Source organism: Desmodus rotundus, chromosome 6 (assembly GCF_022682495.2).
Source record: "Desmodus rotundus isolate HL8 chromosome 6, HLdesRot8A.1, whole genome shotgun sequence".
NCBI lineage: Eukaryota > Metazoa > Chordata > Mammalia > Chiroptera > Phyllostomidae > Desmodus > Desmodus rotundus.
In genome coordinates this window covers 74,413,391-74,429,353 of record NC_071392.1, presented here as the reverse complement: position 1 = coordinate 74,429,353, position 15,963 = coordinate 74,413,391, and the positions used below count along the sequence as shown (strand labels likewise).

Below are 15,963 nucleotides of genomic sequence, written 5' to 3'. Positions count from 1 at the left end.
TATACATGAGGCATTCAGAGCAGGGCCTGACTCATAGTAAGCTCTGTGAGTCAGTTATTTTTAGATAAACATATACTGACTTTCTTAAAGGAGAGCCTAGCACACAGTAACTGCTAAGTAAGTATCCACAAGATAAATAAAGATGCCTAGACATATATATACATATATATATTCACACATAAATAAGATGAATGTTGACTTAAATCATTAGACTACTGAAATCATAAGGCAGAAAGACTCAATTAAACACACTTTTCTCCTTAAGGAACCATAGCAAACAAGAATATATACCTCATGCATATTCATTCCAACTTAGAAATAAATAGGGCTTATTTTAAAGAATGATACACTATTTAGTATTTATTCAGACATTTTCCAGATTAATTTTGCAGTACCAGTTATTGGAGATTTTATTTACTAAATATAATTGAAGCAGAGTATAGGGAATCGTCTCAATTAATAGGTTAACTAAAAATATTTTGGGAGAATACTCTTTGCCTTACAAAATTAGGAAGACAATGAAAAAAAGAGACCAAGTTTCTATCTGCTTTGAACATGACAGAAGCTTCCATAATGCTCCTCAATATTTATGTTTCTCACTCTTCTTTTCCTGCTAAAAAGCACCTTATGTAATTACTCTAAAAATACATGAGCTATCAATTTTTCTAAATTTTAAAACACATTTTAGTCACCAATTCATCTAGATAGAGGATGAGCTTCAAAACAAACTCCCGGGGAGGCTCATGGTTCTGCTTCTAGCCACGCTCTCGGTTTACCTCCCCGGTAAGCAGCAAGCACTTTGAGGGGCTGGCTACTCAACGCAAGTGGATGTCCAGCTTGCCTCCTCCTAGCAACAAGTGTGACAAGGAGACAATGAGAGTCACAAATGAGAGCAACGCATGCACCTTTACATTTCCTAATAACAACATTAAAAAATGAAAAAAGAAACACATGATGTTATTTTTTAAAACATTTCCTACTTATCTCAAAATATCTCAGACATTATCTCAGTTTGGACCAGCCACAATTCAAGTGCTCCATAGCCACATATGGCTACAGTCACCACACTGGACTGTGTGAGGCACAGGAGTCTAAACCTCGCTCCTCTACTGCATTATCTAGCTTTTGCGGTTCTAACTTTCTCTATTTTCCCCTGGGAACTTTTGTTATCTCCTATTTCGTGAATACTTGTAAACAGTCTTAAACCATATATGAAAAACCATGGTATGAAAAACCAGGTAAAAATGTTTATCCTTCATTTTATTTTAAAAATACAGTATGTCACTAGACTAGAAAGATAAGGCAATTACTTTTTCAGTTTCAAAAAAGAATTTGGGGTGAAAGAATAAATTTTAGAAAGGAAAAAAAATTTCTCAAATTTATAACTACCAATAGTTTGGTGAAGATACTTTTCAGGAACTTCTATCAATTCAATGGCTGTATTTTATTTATTCTTGCTTTGCTGACACAATTCTAGAATTCTTTACCTTAGTGTCTGAAATTTATTCTAATGGATGGATAGTGACTAGAAATTCAGGTGAAAGAAATATGGTTTAGTAGTTATGAATAATGCTTCTGCTGACTACTGATATTATTAAAAAGAAAATGAGAAACTGGTAGATGTGAACTATTTATTTTTATAACTATAATCCAAAGCTGAAATTTATGTGCTCCATTAGCACATCTTTGAGCTCTGGTATTTCTTAAATGAAAACTTTTACAGATACACTGACAAAAGACTATACGACTACACTGCAAAGATAAACCAATTCTCCCTTCCTACTTCCCCAATCCAGCCTGGATGTATTCTGTAACATCCCCTTCAAAATCACTGTCATCAGCTGCTGAGGCTGGTTGTTTACTCGCAGGTATTCATGTTGCTTTCTCCCATCTACAATCATATTCCCAAACTCCCCCACACAGTCAGAACTATTGTAATCACATTTCATTTTCATCAATGGGATGTTAATCTATACTGCTCACAAAAAGCAGAGTCAAGGACTTCTTATTGATACATCTGTGGCAAAATGAACCCCTTACCACCACTCCCCCCACCCCTGCACTTCCCTGCCGAATGAGCAGAGGCTTTTTTATCTGTTTTGAGGGAAAAGGTAAAATCCAGCTTAACACAGGGCCCCTAGACACATTAAGTAATTCTATCTGACATTAGGCATTCACTGAAGTGGACGCCAATGCTCTACAATAAACATTCAGTTTGGTAAATATTTAATTAGAAGCCTACACTGGCATGAGACCCACAAATATAAGTGAAACCATTTCATATAAGGGGCCATTAGAGATTGTTATCACTACTATGTCTGGAAATCTTTGCCAATCTGACAGCAACCATGTCACCAAAATGGACCGAATATATACGGCACCATTTATAGTATGAGGGGAATAGGCACACAGAAATCATTATGGAAACATAGCCTGACAACTGAAAATATTTCAAGTAAATCCGATAGAGATCACAGAGAAAAAACAGAGGGCACTATTTGCAAATAACCTTGCAGCTGCCAGAATTTTCTTTAATCCTGTTGATTCAAGTCCTTATAAACCTACGAACACATTTAAAACGTGTATTTGTGCTGGTGCCCCGACCATTATCTCACTCACTGCTGCATCATGGTATAAATCATCCCAGTGCCTAACTGTAATACAACACTGCTTGTCCCGAAAGAAGAATGCGGGGGGCCCCAGAAGCACTATTGAAAACTGCCCCTGTGCCCCCTGCACGTCTCATCTTACTCCTCAGGAGAGCGACAATCGCCTACTGCCTTCTCTGGAGGATAGAAGTTGAGTGTGGATCCTTTTTCTCCTTTATACAAGTGTCAATCACATTCATCTGTGTCCAAAATTTCCAAGGTCAGCATCAGTCAAGGGAAATTAAATCACTTCGTCCAGAACTCTCCCTGGAGGAGTTCCAGCCACACAAGCAGCACAAATATACAGAGATACTTATGCCTTTGTGAAGAATACACACAATGTCACCCAGTCTTTAAAACAACAACAGCAACAAAACTATGATGTGAGGCTCAGGGACATGAAGAAAGGGGATGTGCTTAATGACATCTAAGAAAAATTACTGGGGAAAAAAGGATATTATTAAGACATACATAAAAAACAAAGGTTACGTTACATTTTCTCTGCAAAGGTTATGTTACATTTTCTCTGTGAAGGAAATATCTCCACTCACTGAAAGACCAAACTGGAACATCTAAGCAATAAAAGTGGGGGCTAAAGTATTCACCTTGCCAAGAGTTCCAATAAATTCTATTGCTCTGGGGGCTAAGTACTGTCTGGGTGAGCAAAGTCAGTATAGAAAAGCCCTCCTTCATTCACTACAGTTCAAAGAACACCCATTTCTCCAGCATGCCCATGAGCTGGCATTAAGAAATCACTCAGACAAAGGAACTATATTTATATTCAGGTAAAGCCCACACTTAGAATAGTGTATTGGACTAAAAGAAGTGTGCCATGACCTCAAAGGAGAATTATGAACAAAAATATAATAATTCTTAAGGCCTGCCAATGGCACTAAGAAAAACAGCTCAAGGATGTTGCTCTTCTGTTATATAAAATATTTTTGATTTTGTCCGTAAATAAAGATTCCAAGATAGTTGGGTATTAACATCATAGGTCTTTCTTACTTTACACACGCCAGCCTCTCCCCGTATTTCACAGGGAACACAGAGGCCTACTAAATGAAACGGGGTTCCTTGATCAAAGGCACAGCGTGCATACAGCAATAACACTTAAGGTCAATGTCTGAAACTCCACACAGACACTGATCAAAGACCAACCTGAGTTGCATCTGCATCCACCTCCAAATTCAGGTCTCCTGACTTGTAGCTATTGTTTTACAAAACAGTATATATGCATACAGCCAATCCCCAGGCCACAAACAAATTACATATTCAGAAACTAGGTGATTAGTGCTGAACAATAAACACAGGTCAAACGCAGTGTTTGCATCACAAACAGCCCAAATTCATAAAGTAAGGTAGCTCTAGGCAGCTGTACAGACGAAGACTCTTCTCCCAGGCTCACAGTTAGTTCTCCAGTGTCCACCACTAATTTATCAGGGACAAGAAGGAAAATTATTGCTCAGGTTGTTCAAAAAATTAAAAACAGAATTACTCTAAGACATGGCAATTCTACATTTGGGTATATTCAACCCAAAAGAACTGAAAGCGGGGGTCTCAGAGACATTTGCACCCCGTGTTCACAGGAGCATGATTCACAATAACCAAAAGGTGGAAGCAACCCATAAATACATCAATGGATGAATGGATAAACAAAATGTGGTATACACATAAAATGGAGTATTATTCAGCCATAAAAAGAAAGGATATTCTTATATGCGCTATGACTTAGCTGGGCCTCAAGGACATTAGGTTACGTGCAATAAACAGTCACAAAATTGAAATACTGTACGATTCCACTGAGTGAGAGACCTAGAGTAGTCCAGCTCAAAGAAACAAAGTAGAATGGTGGTCGCCAGGGGCTGGAGGGAGGAGGGAATGGGGGCTGTTGCTTCATGGGTGCAGAATTTTGGTTCTGCAAGGTGAAGTTCCGGAGACTGGCTGCATAACAATGTGAGTATATTTAACACTACTTAGCCGCATGTACACTTTAAATTGGCTAAGATGGTAAATTTTATGCAATGTGCATTTACCACAATTGAATGTGTGTGCTTGCTCGGCAATCCTACCCACACATTCTATCAGACAGTAACTTAGCAGCATGAGCCAGGCAGAGGCCAGACAACTCTTACCTCAACCAAAACCAGTTCACTGCAAAATCTTTAGGAAATTCAGGAGGATACTTGCATCACATTCCCAGAAAAATAGGTGGTTCACCAAAGGCAGTAATAATTAGAACACATGTCCAATAACCCATTTAAACAGGAGGAAAAGTCCAAGGTAGGAAAATTATTCCCTTTCTCAGTATATGAAATATCTTTGTTCTCCTGCCTTATAAAAAGTAGAGCCAAGTCAAGCAAATGTGAAGGTACCACACATCTAACTAAATGCACCTGCCTCACCATTTCTCAGAGGCAGTCACAGCGTGGGGTACAGTAGTCTATAGCTCACTGACTTCCTATAAAATTGTCAAATGTTTTTGGATGTCTTGTGCTCTGACCATTCCCACTATGACGAACAGACCTTTGGAGATCTGTCAGTGCAGATCTACACGTTTGGGGAATTTTCATTGTGTCCACCATAATTTTTCTACCTCTATCCTGTTTTCCAGTTGCGTTTACTCACTGTTACTCATTTTTCTGTCTAATGAACCTTCTTCCATTTTTATGTGTTTGTGTGGTATTTTTCACTGTTAGCAGAAACCAAAACTGGTACACCTTTGGAGGTCAAACTGGCAATTGTACTAATGTTTGATGTGTGGATGTCATTTGACCCAGCGATTCCACATCTTGGAATTTAGTCTATAGAAACAAAGATACATGTACAAGCACTCTGTCCTTTGTATTGACAGTAGTTTAACATAAACGCATAATTACAAATTGTGATCTAAGTCACACGAGGACATGAGTTCCAAGTTGGTGGTAGTCATGGCTATCTGTTTTCCACTAGTGTATTACCAAATATTACCACTTCTCAAATATACAGTTGCTGTTAAAAACAAAGGAGAGCTATGCACTCTGCAAAGAGGAAAAAAGCAAATGCACAATGGTACTTATGATATTATCCTGTCTGGTAGAAAAAGATTCAGGGAAACATACAGAAACAGAATCTGAAGGAATATATCTAACACTGTTAGAAGGGTTCACCTTCAAAGGTACAATTATAGGGTACTTCCAATTTTACACTATCACTATGAATTTCTGAAATTAGAAAATTTTAATTACATTTGGAAGAAAAGATTAAATTAAAAAAAATAAGCGAATGGTCAATTGCAATATAATGTATAAAGCTAACAGGTGCCTTTATTTAAAAAGAAACAAAAAACTGGCTTGTTCACAAGCACAAACGTCACAAAAGTGTTACTATTTCATCACACTTTTTCCCAGGCTGAGGCAGGGACACCACTCGGTAACGTCTGCCAACCAGTAAGAACTAGGCAGGGCAGGCTATACATTGTTAGAAGGACACAATTGTGAGGGCTTCCGGGTGCCCAGTGGTGTACTGTTTCCATGGCAGGTGGGCATCACTATCTGCAAATGAACTGCCAATCTCACTGTGAGCTGATAATGATGCTGCCACCACCACCTGCCTGCCATATGTTTTCTCCACTTGTCACGTAACAAGGAAGTGCATTTTGGCATGCTGATCACTGACAGGTCTGATACTACTGGTTGATGTTTGTTATACCTCACTGCAGCCCTACATATAGCTGAGGAATTGTAAGTGAAGGATACAAAATAATATTTTGCCAACTGACCATTCACCAAACCCCAACATTCTGCAGCGAACCAGCCAGCAGTTCTTCCTTTAGCTCTTAGGCCAGGAGCTACTTACTAATGTCTAAAGGGCTGCACCCCATCTCCAGTTCATGCCCTGTGATCCTGTTTCCCATTAGTACAGTGGATGAAGAGCACAAATTTGTCACTGCAGCAAAGTCAATTCATTCTGTCTCCCTAAATCATCATAGTGCAGTCAATAAAAAGTGATGTTAACCAGATTAGCAAAGAGTGTGACATTATGAGTCACTATCTCATGGTAGCAGATAATCTGAACTTAATGAAATATGGTAAAAGATGTTTGGAGTACCAATAAACTGCCTCTACAGGCACTGCCCCTATAATAGAACTCAGAACAAAAACAACAGCCACTGTTTAGGATGCCAAAAAGGATACAGATGGAAGCTACAGAAAGAGTCTTCCAAAAAAATACAATCCCTATAGGCTTTACTCTCTCAGTGGCTGCATTTGCTTTCCAGTTTCCTTGCACACGCTCACTCAAAGTGAACTGAGCTGTAATGCAGGTTTCAGGGACTCTCACATCTTCATTACTTAGCCTGTCTGAATATATTCTTGGTAAACACCGCGATGCATCTCTCCCCGACATGTCACGTGTGGTAATTTCTATGGGCTGCTCTTCATATAAGCTGACCCAATTCCTCTCCTGCCTCCACCCCTAAGAGCCCATAGTGGAAAAATCAGTGGTAAACTCTTCTACAGCACAGCTGTAATGGAATAAACACGAAGACCCAATGAGCTCTCCATAACTCAGCATGGAAAGAATTTTTATTCTTGTGCTTATGAGATAGTATCTCAAAAATACAAAAGTTGTTTTACTCAGATAACTTTGAGCTATAAACTTGTTAATCTGATCGTCAAAAGACTACTCAAGAATACAGTGATATTTACACTAAAAAATCAACAACTGAAGTTTCTAACTAGACAAGAATTTATTGCAATCACTGGCCAAGAACTTCATGCAAACTACCCTAAGAAGAGACTTTCAAACAATCTCAAAAGAATCTCAACCACTTAAAGAGTACATTCTAGAACAACTTGCAAGTGCAGGAACATCAAACTTTCTGTATTAGGAAAAGAGCAAGCAAACATTCACATATATATTATATATATTATGTACTATATATATAAAATATATATCACAGAACAGTGAGACATTAAATATATTTAAAAAACAAGAATAAAGTTTAGGTTAATTGTGTCCTGAAATAGAAAGGATAGATCCATAAATACTGTGTCTTCATTTATTTTCTCTGTAAAATATAAGCCAAGATACATAGGCATGTTTTAATAGTGATGCACTTATAAAAGTAGAGCCTGCAATAAGAAATGGTTATAACTGACATGAGTTTATACATTGAAATGACATACCATGTCTAATGAGCATTCTGTTAGTGACATTTGATAAAATTCCTGTGAGTAAACATCACAATAAACATAAGAATACAGCAATTAGGAGCAGCTTCTGGGGTGTGTGTAGGAGTCAGCAACATGGCAGAAGACATCAAGACCAAGATCAAGAACTACAAGAAGGCCCCTTTTGATAGCCACTTCCCCAACCAGAACCAGACCAGGAACTATTAACAGGACTACCTGGACTTCCACCCCCCGTGGGAAGGCAATGACCACTAAAGGGGGTGATGTCTCCATGTGTGAATGGTACCAGTGTGCGTAGAAGTCCCTTTGTGTCGGTCTGGGATGACTACATGGCAGAAGGCACATTTCCTGGGAAGATCTGAACTGGTTGCACCCCACCTGTCTTCTATCCTTCTCCCAGGGAGGTGAAGAGGGACCTGGGTACCTCCCACCCTAGGATACTGAGTAATGGATTAACTAATAATAAACACTCGTTGGAAAAGTATTAAAAAAAAAAAAGAGCCCTGGCTGGTGTAGCTCAGTGGACTGAACGTGGGCCTGTGAACCAAAGGGTTGCCGGTTCGATTCCCAGTCCAGGGCACATGCCTGGGTTGCTGGCTAGGTCCCCAGTGGGGGGCGTGTGAGAGGCAACCACACATTGATGTTTCTCTCTCTCTTTTTCCCCTCCCCCCTGTCTAAAAATAAATAAATAAAATTTTTATTTAAAAAAAAAAGAATATAGTAATTAAATCAGTAAAATATTTGATAAGTATGGGCTTCAAAAGTCTAGAAGAACATCATACAGTTGTTAGGAAATTGCAGGCACGTTATAGACACTCTGATCGGAAACAAATAGAAAGAACTGAGAAGAATTAACTGGTATCAAACTAATAAAGTCAACTCCCAAACCAGAAATAAGTAACTATAACCACTTTTTAATAATTCCACAATATGTCAGTAATCGATCTTTACATGGGAGGTTTTTGTTTTGAATTAACATCTTTGCTGCTCCTGATAGGGGGATACTTTTTTTAGCTGCTTAGAGGTAGCTGGGCCGTGGAGTAAAGAGAAGCCATATTAATAACATCTACAATATCATAGTTACTCAGAAAGGTTAAATAATCTGTTCAAAAATTATGCGAGAAGGGTCTTCAACAATACCATAGGCAAAGCCATACAATTTGGAATTAGGCTGGCTTGCAAAGAGTGAAAATAAAAAATATATTTGCATAGTAAGTACTTTTAAAAATGATTAAGATTTAAAAGCATTTTATATAATTAAAGATTCATTTTTTTAATCCAACTCTTAGTTAACCGACCTTTTAAGGGATAAAGAAAGTCAAATGAATGGTTTTCATTAAAATCAGAATGAAAGGGAACACAGTTATATATAGGGCAAGTATATACTAACATATAAGAGAAAGCAGATTTAATAGAATTATGTGAATTCCCCAAGTTTAAATAGCAATTCAATGGAAGAGTTATGACTAGATCCTAAATATCAGAGCAAGTAAGATCTGAAGGTACAAAAATAGTAATTCACAGTAAATTAAGTCATTTCAGTCCGTTATATGCCTGGAGAGAATTAAAGTCTAGGAGGGTTAGCCCAAGGATATTCCAAGTTTGAGTCATTTTAGAAATTACCCTTAAAATACATGGATCATACAGTGCAGGTGGCCGAAGGTGCTTGCTGTTCACGAGAAGGCTGAGAGACAGAGAACCAGCACTCCTGTTATGGACTCCGGTTCTCTCCAAAACTACCCACCTTACAGCTATACCTCCTGCTGATATATACCAGCAAATCAAAAATAAAAATATAAATGAACTATTGTGTTACTATGTTGTTTTAAAATAAGGGACCAGTGGAAGGTTAAAAATTAAGCATGAACTATGCTAGCCCTGGCTGGGTAGCTTAGTGGATTAGAGTGTTGTCCCGATATATCAAGGTTGTGGGTTCAATTCCAGGTCAGGGCACATACAAGAAGCAACAAATGAATGCATAAATAAGTGGGAACAACAAATCGATGTTTCTTTTTCTCTCTCCCTCTCCAGAAAAATCAATAAATAAAAAAAAATTAAAAAGAACTAGGCTAAATGAAATTTGAGAGAAAAAGGAATAAAAATAAAGTTTGAGAAAATTAGAGAATTACAATCTCAGGAAACATGAAAGGCTGACCTTTACAAATGAGATAAAATGCATGGGACAATGGGGGATGGGGGCTGTTACACTTTTTAAATGTTGAAGTCCTGTCTAAAAGAGTATTCAACAACATCAATTAATAGATGGAAAAGTTTTTTTTTTTTTTTTTGTCCTTCACACCTCTAAACTTTAGACCCACCCAGATCTAGAAGATTTGATTTTGCATGCTTAGTGAATCTGACTACACTGTGGGGGTAAACATACAATATGCCTGTTTATTAAAACATAAAATAAAACCACACTACCATAGTCCAAAAAAATTAAGATGAACATAGACTGGCAAAATAAACATCATATCATCAAAGAATAAAATAACATAGTCTCTGAATTATTATATTAAAAGCTCATTTAACAATGTTGGAAAATATTAAGGTTTTACTGTCAATTGAAAAACTAAGGTCATAGAGATTGATTCAAGTATAAACCTATATAAATAAAAGAGAATATTCCAGAATTTTAAAGTGATTTGAATTACTTTTATTTTTCCTTTACACTTTCAAACTTATTGTAACATACATATATTGCTTTTTAACTGGGAAAAATAATGAACAGTCAGAAAACTAAAGAACATCATAATTAAGTTGTAATCTAAGGTAACATTAGTTAATGACACTCCTAAGAAGTAACAGGTTATTACTGTAATCAGTAACCTGTTGTAAGAGACGAGACTCGCTCTGATTCTCCAGAAGGCTTCTAATCAGCTGACCAATTCTTAATGTTTGCATGTTCTACTTCCCTACTTTCAAAAAATAACCTACTAATCCACGGTACCTGTGTACAACATCCCAATAAAGAGATAAAAAAATATTGGTAAATACACAACCTAAGATGGAAGTCAATAGGGTTATTCACAAAGAAAAGTCCAGATTAAAGGCTTGCAAAGCTTTCCAAAGTCAAGAACTAAGCAAAGATGATGGTAAAAAGTAGCAAGATAATTGGAACTGCCTAAATAAAGATACTCCATTGCCCATTTTTAAAAGCAAGCTTAAAATATAAAAATCAGATTTTTTAAAGAAGATCTTTATCTATGGGAACTGCAAAGGAATCCGTCTCTTCCTAGCAGTGGGAATGCCACCCCCACTAGAGGGATGATGACAAGACATGATAAAGTGATTCACACAGTGAAAATGGACAAAAACCAGAATTTACCTCCTAGGAAAGTGAGTTCTAAACCTAAGTTGCTTTAGTCCTCTAAAAAAACAGGCTTATGAAATTTCATAACATGAGGAAAAATCGTAGAGTTGGCCTTCAACATTTATACTTGTCTGTCTCCAATGACCAATGAGAGAAATAGATTCAACTGCCTCAGGGAACTTAGCTTAGGTATTTATAAAAACAAAATAAAACTTCACTATTTCCCTCAAAATGAGGCTTTCTATTACTGCCTTTCTATGAAGAATTCAAAAAGTTGGCAGATAATTTTTTCTGAGACAAGAAATGACAATAGTGTTGAGTATCTACATAAAATGTGCCCTTTTGTTTTAACCAAAATTTTGGTTAATATGCATTTAATTGTGAAAATGGACACCACTTAGAATCAGTGGGAATTTAAAGGCAACATTAGGGGAAATGGCAGTATTATAACATAAAATTGTATCTGCATAACCAGTTTGCCTACATTTATTAATAAAGCAGCATTCCTACCTCATTTTGTTTTCAATACCCCCTATATTTACAATCAGGGTAAACCCTTAATCGCTTACGTGTTGACTATGATATCATCAACCAAGGATCGTCACTCTATAATACAAATCATAACAAATCTCTCGCCTGAAGTACTTGAAACCAAATATGCTGCATATGAGATTAGAAATAAACCTACTTCATAGTATTACTTCAAATTTAATGAATGTCTGAATTGATTAAACTATTTAACAGTTCAGCTTTTAAGAGTAAATGTATCAAAGGCAATGTATAATGATTTGAAGTCCTGAATTAATTGACTGAGCATTCATCTGGGGAGTTGAGGAAAAGCAGTGTATCCAACACTCACTATTTCTTTTTAACTGATATCAAACAGCAATGGTTGGATCGGTAAATTGAGGAGATGGAGACCATTCCATTCTGAGCTTCAAGTTTGAGGTTTTAGGAGACTGGGGGTAAACAAACAAAAAAACCCAAAAAGGACTGCGGGATGAAGCATACTTTTCCCTGTATTTAGCTTCTTTGGGGCCAGATTAAATTAAGTTCTCATCTTCTTGCCAGTTACCATGGAAACTCTATCAGGCTGTGGAAACACTGTACCAAGAATCTCAGAAGAGAAGGAAACGGGATGTTGAGAGTTCTCTCCAAACTCTCCCTTCCCCAGGGCCACTTCCCCTCTGAATCAAGCTGCTCCCAGTCAGGGCCCCTGAGGAGGAGTGAGGCAGGGGGCGGGTGAGAATCAAAAAGGCTTTCTTAGAAGGTCAAGCAATAGACTAATCTTGTAAGATTGGTTTTATTTATTTATTTTTTAAATATATTTATTGATTATGCTATTACAGTTGTCCCATTTCCCCCCCCACTCCACTCCATCCTGCCCACCCCCCTCCCTCCCACATTCCCCCCCCATAGTTCATGTCCATGGGTCATACTTATAAGTTCTTTGGCTTCTACATTTCCTACACTATTTTTACCCTCCCCCTGTCTATTTTCCATCTATCATCTATGCTACTTATTCTCTGTACCTTTACCCCCCTCTCCCCCTCCCACTCCCTTATTGACAACCCTCATGTTCTAGTTGTTTGCCTAGTTTGCTCTCGTTTTTGTTTTATGTGTGGTCGTTAATAACTGTGAGTTTGCTGTCATTTTTACTGTTCCTATTTTTGATCTTTTTCTTAGGTAACTCCCTTTAACATTTCATATAATAAGGGCTTGGTGATGATGAGCCTCTTCAACTTGACCTTATCTGAGAAGCACTTTATCCTCCCTTCCATTCTAAATGATAGCTTTGCTGGATACAGTAATCTTGGACGTAGGTCCTTGCGTTTAATCTTGGGTAATGTAATTATGATGTGTCTTGTTGTGTTCCTCCTTGGGTCCAGCTTCTTTGGGACTCTCTGAGCTTCCTGGACTTCCCGGAAGTCTATTTCCTTTGCCAGATCGGGGAAGTTCTCCATTATTTGTTCAAATAAGTTTTCAATTTTTTGTTCTTCCTCTTCTCCTTCTGGCACCCCTATAATTCGGATGTTGGAACGTTTCAAGGTGTCCTGGAGGTTCCTAAGCCTCTCCTCATTTTTCCAAGTTCTTGTTTCTTCATTCTTTTCTGGTTGAATGTTTGTTTCTTCCTTCTGGTCCATACCATTGATTTGAGTCCCAGTTTCCTTCTCATCACTATTGGTTCCCTGAACATTTTCCTTTGTTTCTCTTAGCATAGGCTTCATTTTTTCATCTGTTTTTCGAATAGATTCAACCCAGTCTGTGAGCATATTGATAACCAGTGCTTTGAACTGTGCATCCGATAGGTTGGCTATCTCTTCGTCGCTTAGTTGTATTTTTTCTGGAGCTTTGAAGTGTTCTGTCATTTGGGCCATTTTTTTTTGTTTGTTTGTCTTGGCGCGTCTGTTACTTTAAGGGGAGGAGCCTTAGGTGTTCACCGGGGCTGGGTAATGCTGGTCGCTGCGCAGTGATGCTGTACGTGGGGGCGGGGCCGAGAGGGAGCAATGGCGCCCGCTTCACTCTCCTCCGGATTTCAGTCTTTCACTCCGCTACCCACCATCAAACTGGGCCCCTCTGGTGCTGGTTCCCGAGTAAGTGGGCCTGTGCACACTCTAGGCCCCTGTGGGTCTCTCCAACAACCTCTCCTGTGAGGCTGGGAGTCTCTCCTGCGGCCCCAACCCCCAGGGGCACTTTCAATCAGAGGTTTGAGGCTTTATTTCCCCGAGCTGGAGCCCTGGGTTGCGCAGCGGTCTGCTTCTCTGCCCGCCGTTCGTCCGGTTTATCTGTGGGCGAATGTGGTGCCGCAATGTGCTATCCACCACTCTGCCTGCCCCGCTCTCCGCCACTCTGAGTCCGGCCCTCTGGGTTTATCTGTGCAAATGTGGGACCGCAGGGTCTGCTAGTGCTCGGACTGCCTGCGCCATTTGTCCCACACTCCGCCAGTCTCAGTCCCGCCACAGCCACACGAGTCCTCTCCACCCCAGTGCCGTCTCCGCCCCTCCTACCAGTCTGGATGAATGATTATTTTCTGTTTCCTTGGTGTTGGTCCCCCTTGCTGTTCGATTCTCTGTCGGTTCTGGTTGTGCGAGGAGGCGCAGTGTGTCTACCTACGCCGCCATCTTGGTTCTCCCGTAAGATTGGTTTTAAAGGCAACAGGGGCTAGGGAAAATAAAATGCTAGCGGCCTTCTCCCTCTTAAGATTTCACTCTATATTGCTCCCCTCACCCCCACTGATCCTTTTTCAACTTCCCTTTCTCTCTCTCACTCAACCTTATTTCAGGACACAGAAAAGAACTAGTGTATTTTATTTGTCATTATATACTACTCCTTGTTCTTAATATTCCTAAACTGTGACGCGGTAGTCTGTAATTATTGACTGAGCTCTTACACTGTGCCAAGCATTGCACTTAACATATATTACCTCATTTAATGCTCACGACAAGCCTGAGTTAGGTAATGCTACCCCAGAGATTCAAACCCATGTCTATATGGTTCTCAAACCAATATGCGCCAACAATAGGATAGTGATTAAATATTCACTTGATATTAAATGATAAAAATACCTAATATAGAAGTCTATTTAATGACATGGAGAAACCATCATATTGAAGGTTACAAGTACCACATAATCACCAGCTAAGTGAAAATTATGCAAATGCCCAAATGCATAAAAAGAAGACTGGAATAATATACACTCAAGGATGTCAGATGCCATCCCTGGGTAGTAGTATCTTTTTAACTTTTTCTTCAAAAATACTTTTTTTAGAATAAACAAGTGTTGCTTTTGTGACTGATAACAGGGGCAGTAAATGTTACAATAAAAGAGCAAAAACAAAACAGTTCATAAACAAGGACAGAACAGACAGTATCATCATCAATATCAGCAGAACTAATAATTGCACTTTCAAGTCCCAGGATAATTATGGTCACAAAGTAAACGAAGTTGAAATTTTGTAGGAAAATTGTGAGCTTTCCCTAACTTGCGCAGATCAACACCAACAATCCGTTAGCACTTTTAAGCACATAAAAACTAAATACAAACACGAAGTTACTATTTTTGGTCATACGTACAAAATGGAACGGTATTTATGATGCTAACGTTTGTGTAAAAATGGGAGAAGAATATCTACCCACCTACAAACACATCTGCCTATACAGGCCTAAAATAGCTCTGGAAAGGTTCCTAAGGAAAGGGAAACACTGGTGGTTTCTGAGCTGGCACACTGAGTCAGTGAGGGGTGGGGGGCAGTCGCTCAAAATTAAAAGTGAACACTACCCCCCAAAAAAGTAAAGAAAAAAACTTAAAACAATGTTATTGGCTTTTTAGTAAGTAAAAATATCTAAAAGATTAAAAAGAAATGTTAACTAATTTAAATATCTTTTTTACAATATAGTTTGTCAAAATATCCTGTTTCCATATTGACTTTCCTGCCAAATGACTTCAAAATGTCTGTTTCAGCAAATGAAACAATAAAAAGCATTTAGTTTCTTGACTTGCCTTTGAAAATCTTTAGGAGAAAAATTTTTAAAAATCACTGTTTTATCCATATATGTGCTTTCTAAAAATGATGTCTACATCTATTTTCAAAGAAGAACATGTTATGTTAAATAAAACAAAATGTGTTTTAAATTATGTCTTTCTGTTTAAACATTAAATTTAAAAAACCCTAAAAGGAAGTACCTTTGCAAAGAGCAATCTCCATATGAAAAGGAAGAAATAAGGACCCAAAGATATTAACCCTGTACCACACTCATTAACCTGGACCCACAGGGCTGGAGGAAAGGGATGATGAGGTGGAGTCAAGGAAGAAACAATCAAATCCGACTG

At 38.3% G+C, this 15,963-nt stretch overlaps 1 protein-coding gene and 1 pseudogene across 1 annotated transcript in view; one reads left to right on the top strand and one right to left on the bottom strand.

The window, feature by feature from the left end:
- SND1 (staphylococcal nuclease and tudor domain containing 1) overlaps window positions 1-15,963 on the bottom strand; it is a 424,177-nt gene that overhangs the window by 240,755 nt on the left and 167,459 nt on the right. The window lies entirely within an intron of this gene.
- LOC112299731 (cytochrome c oxidase subunit 6B1-like) lies at window positions 7,664-8,181 on the top strand (annotated as a pseudogene).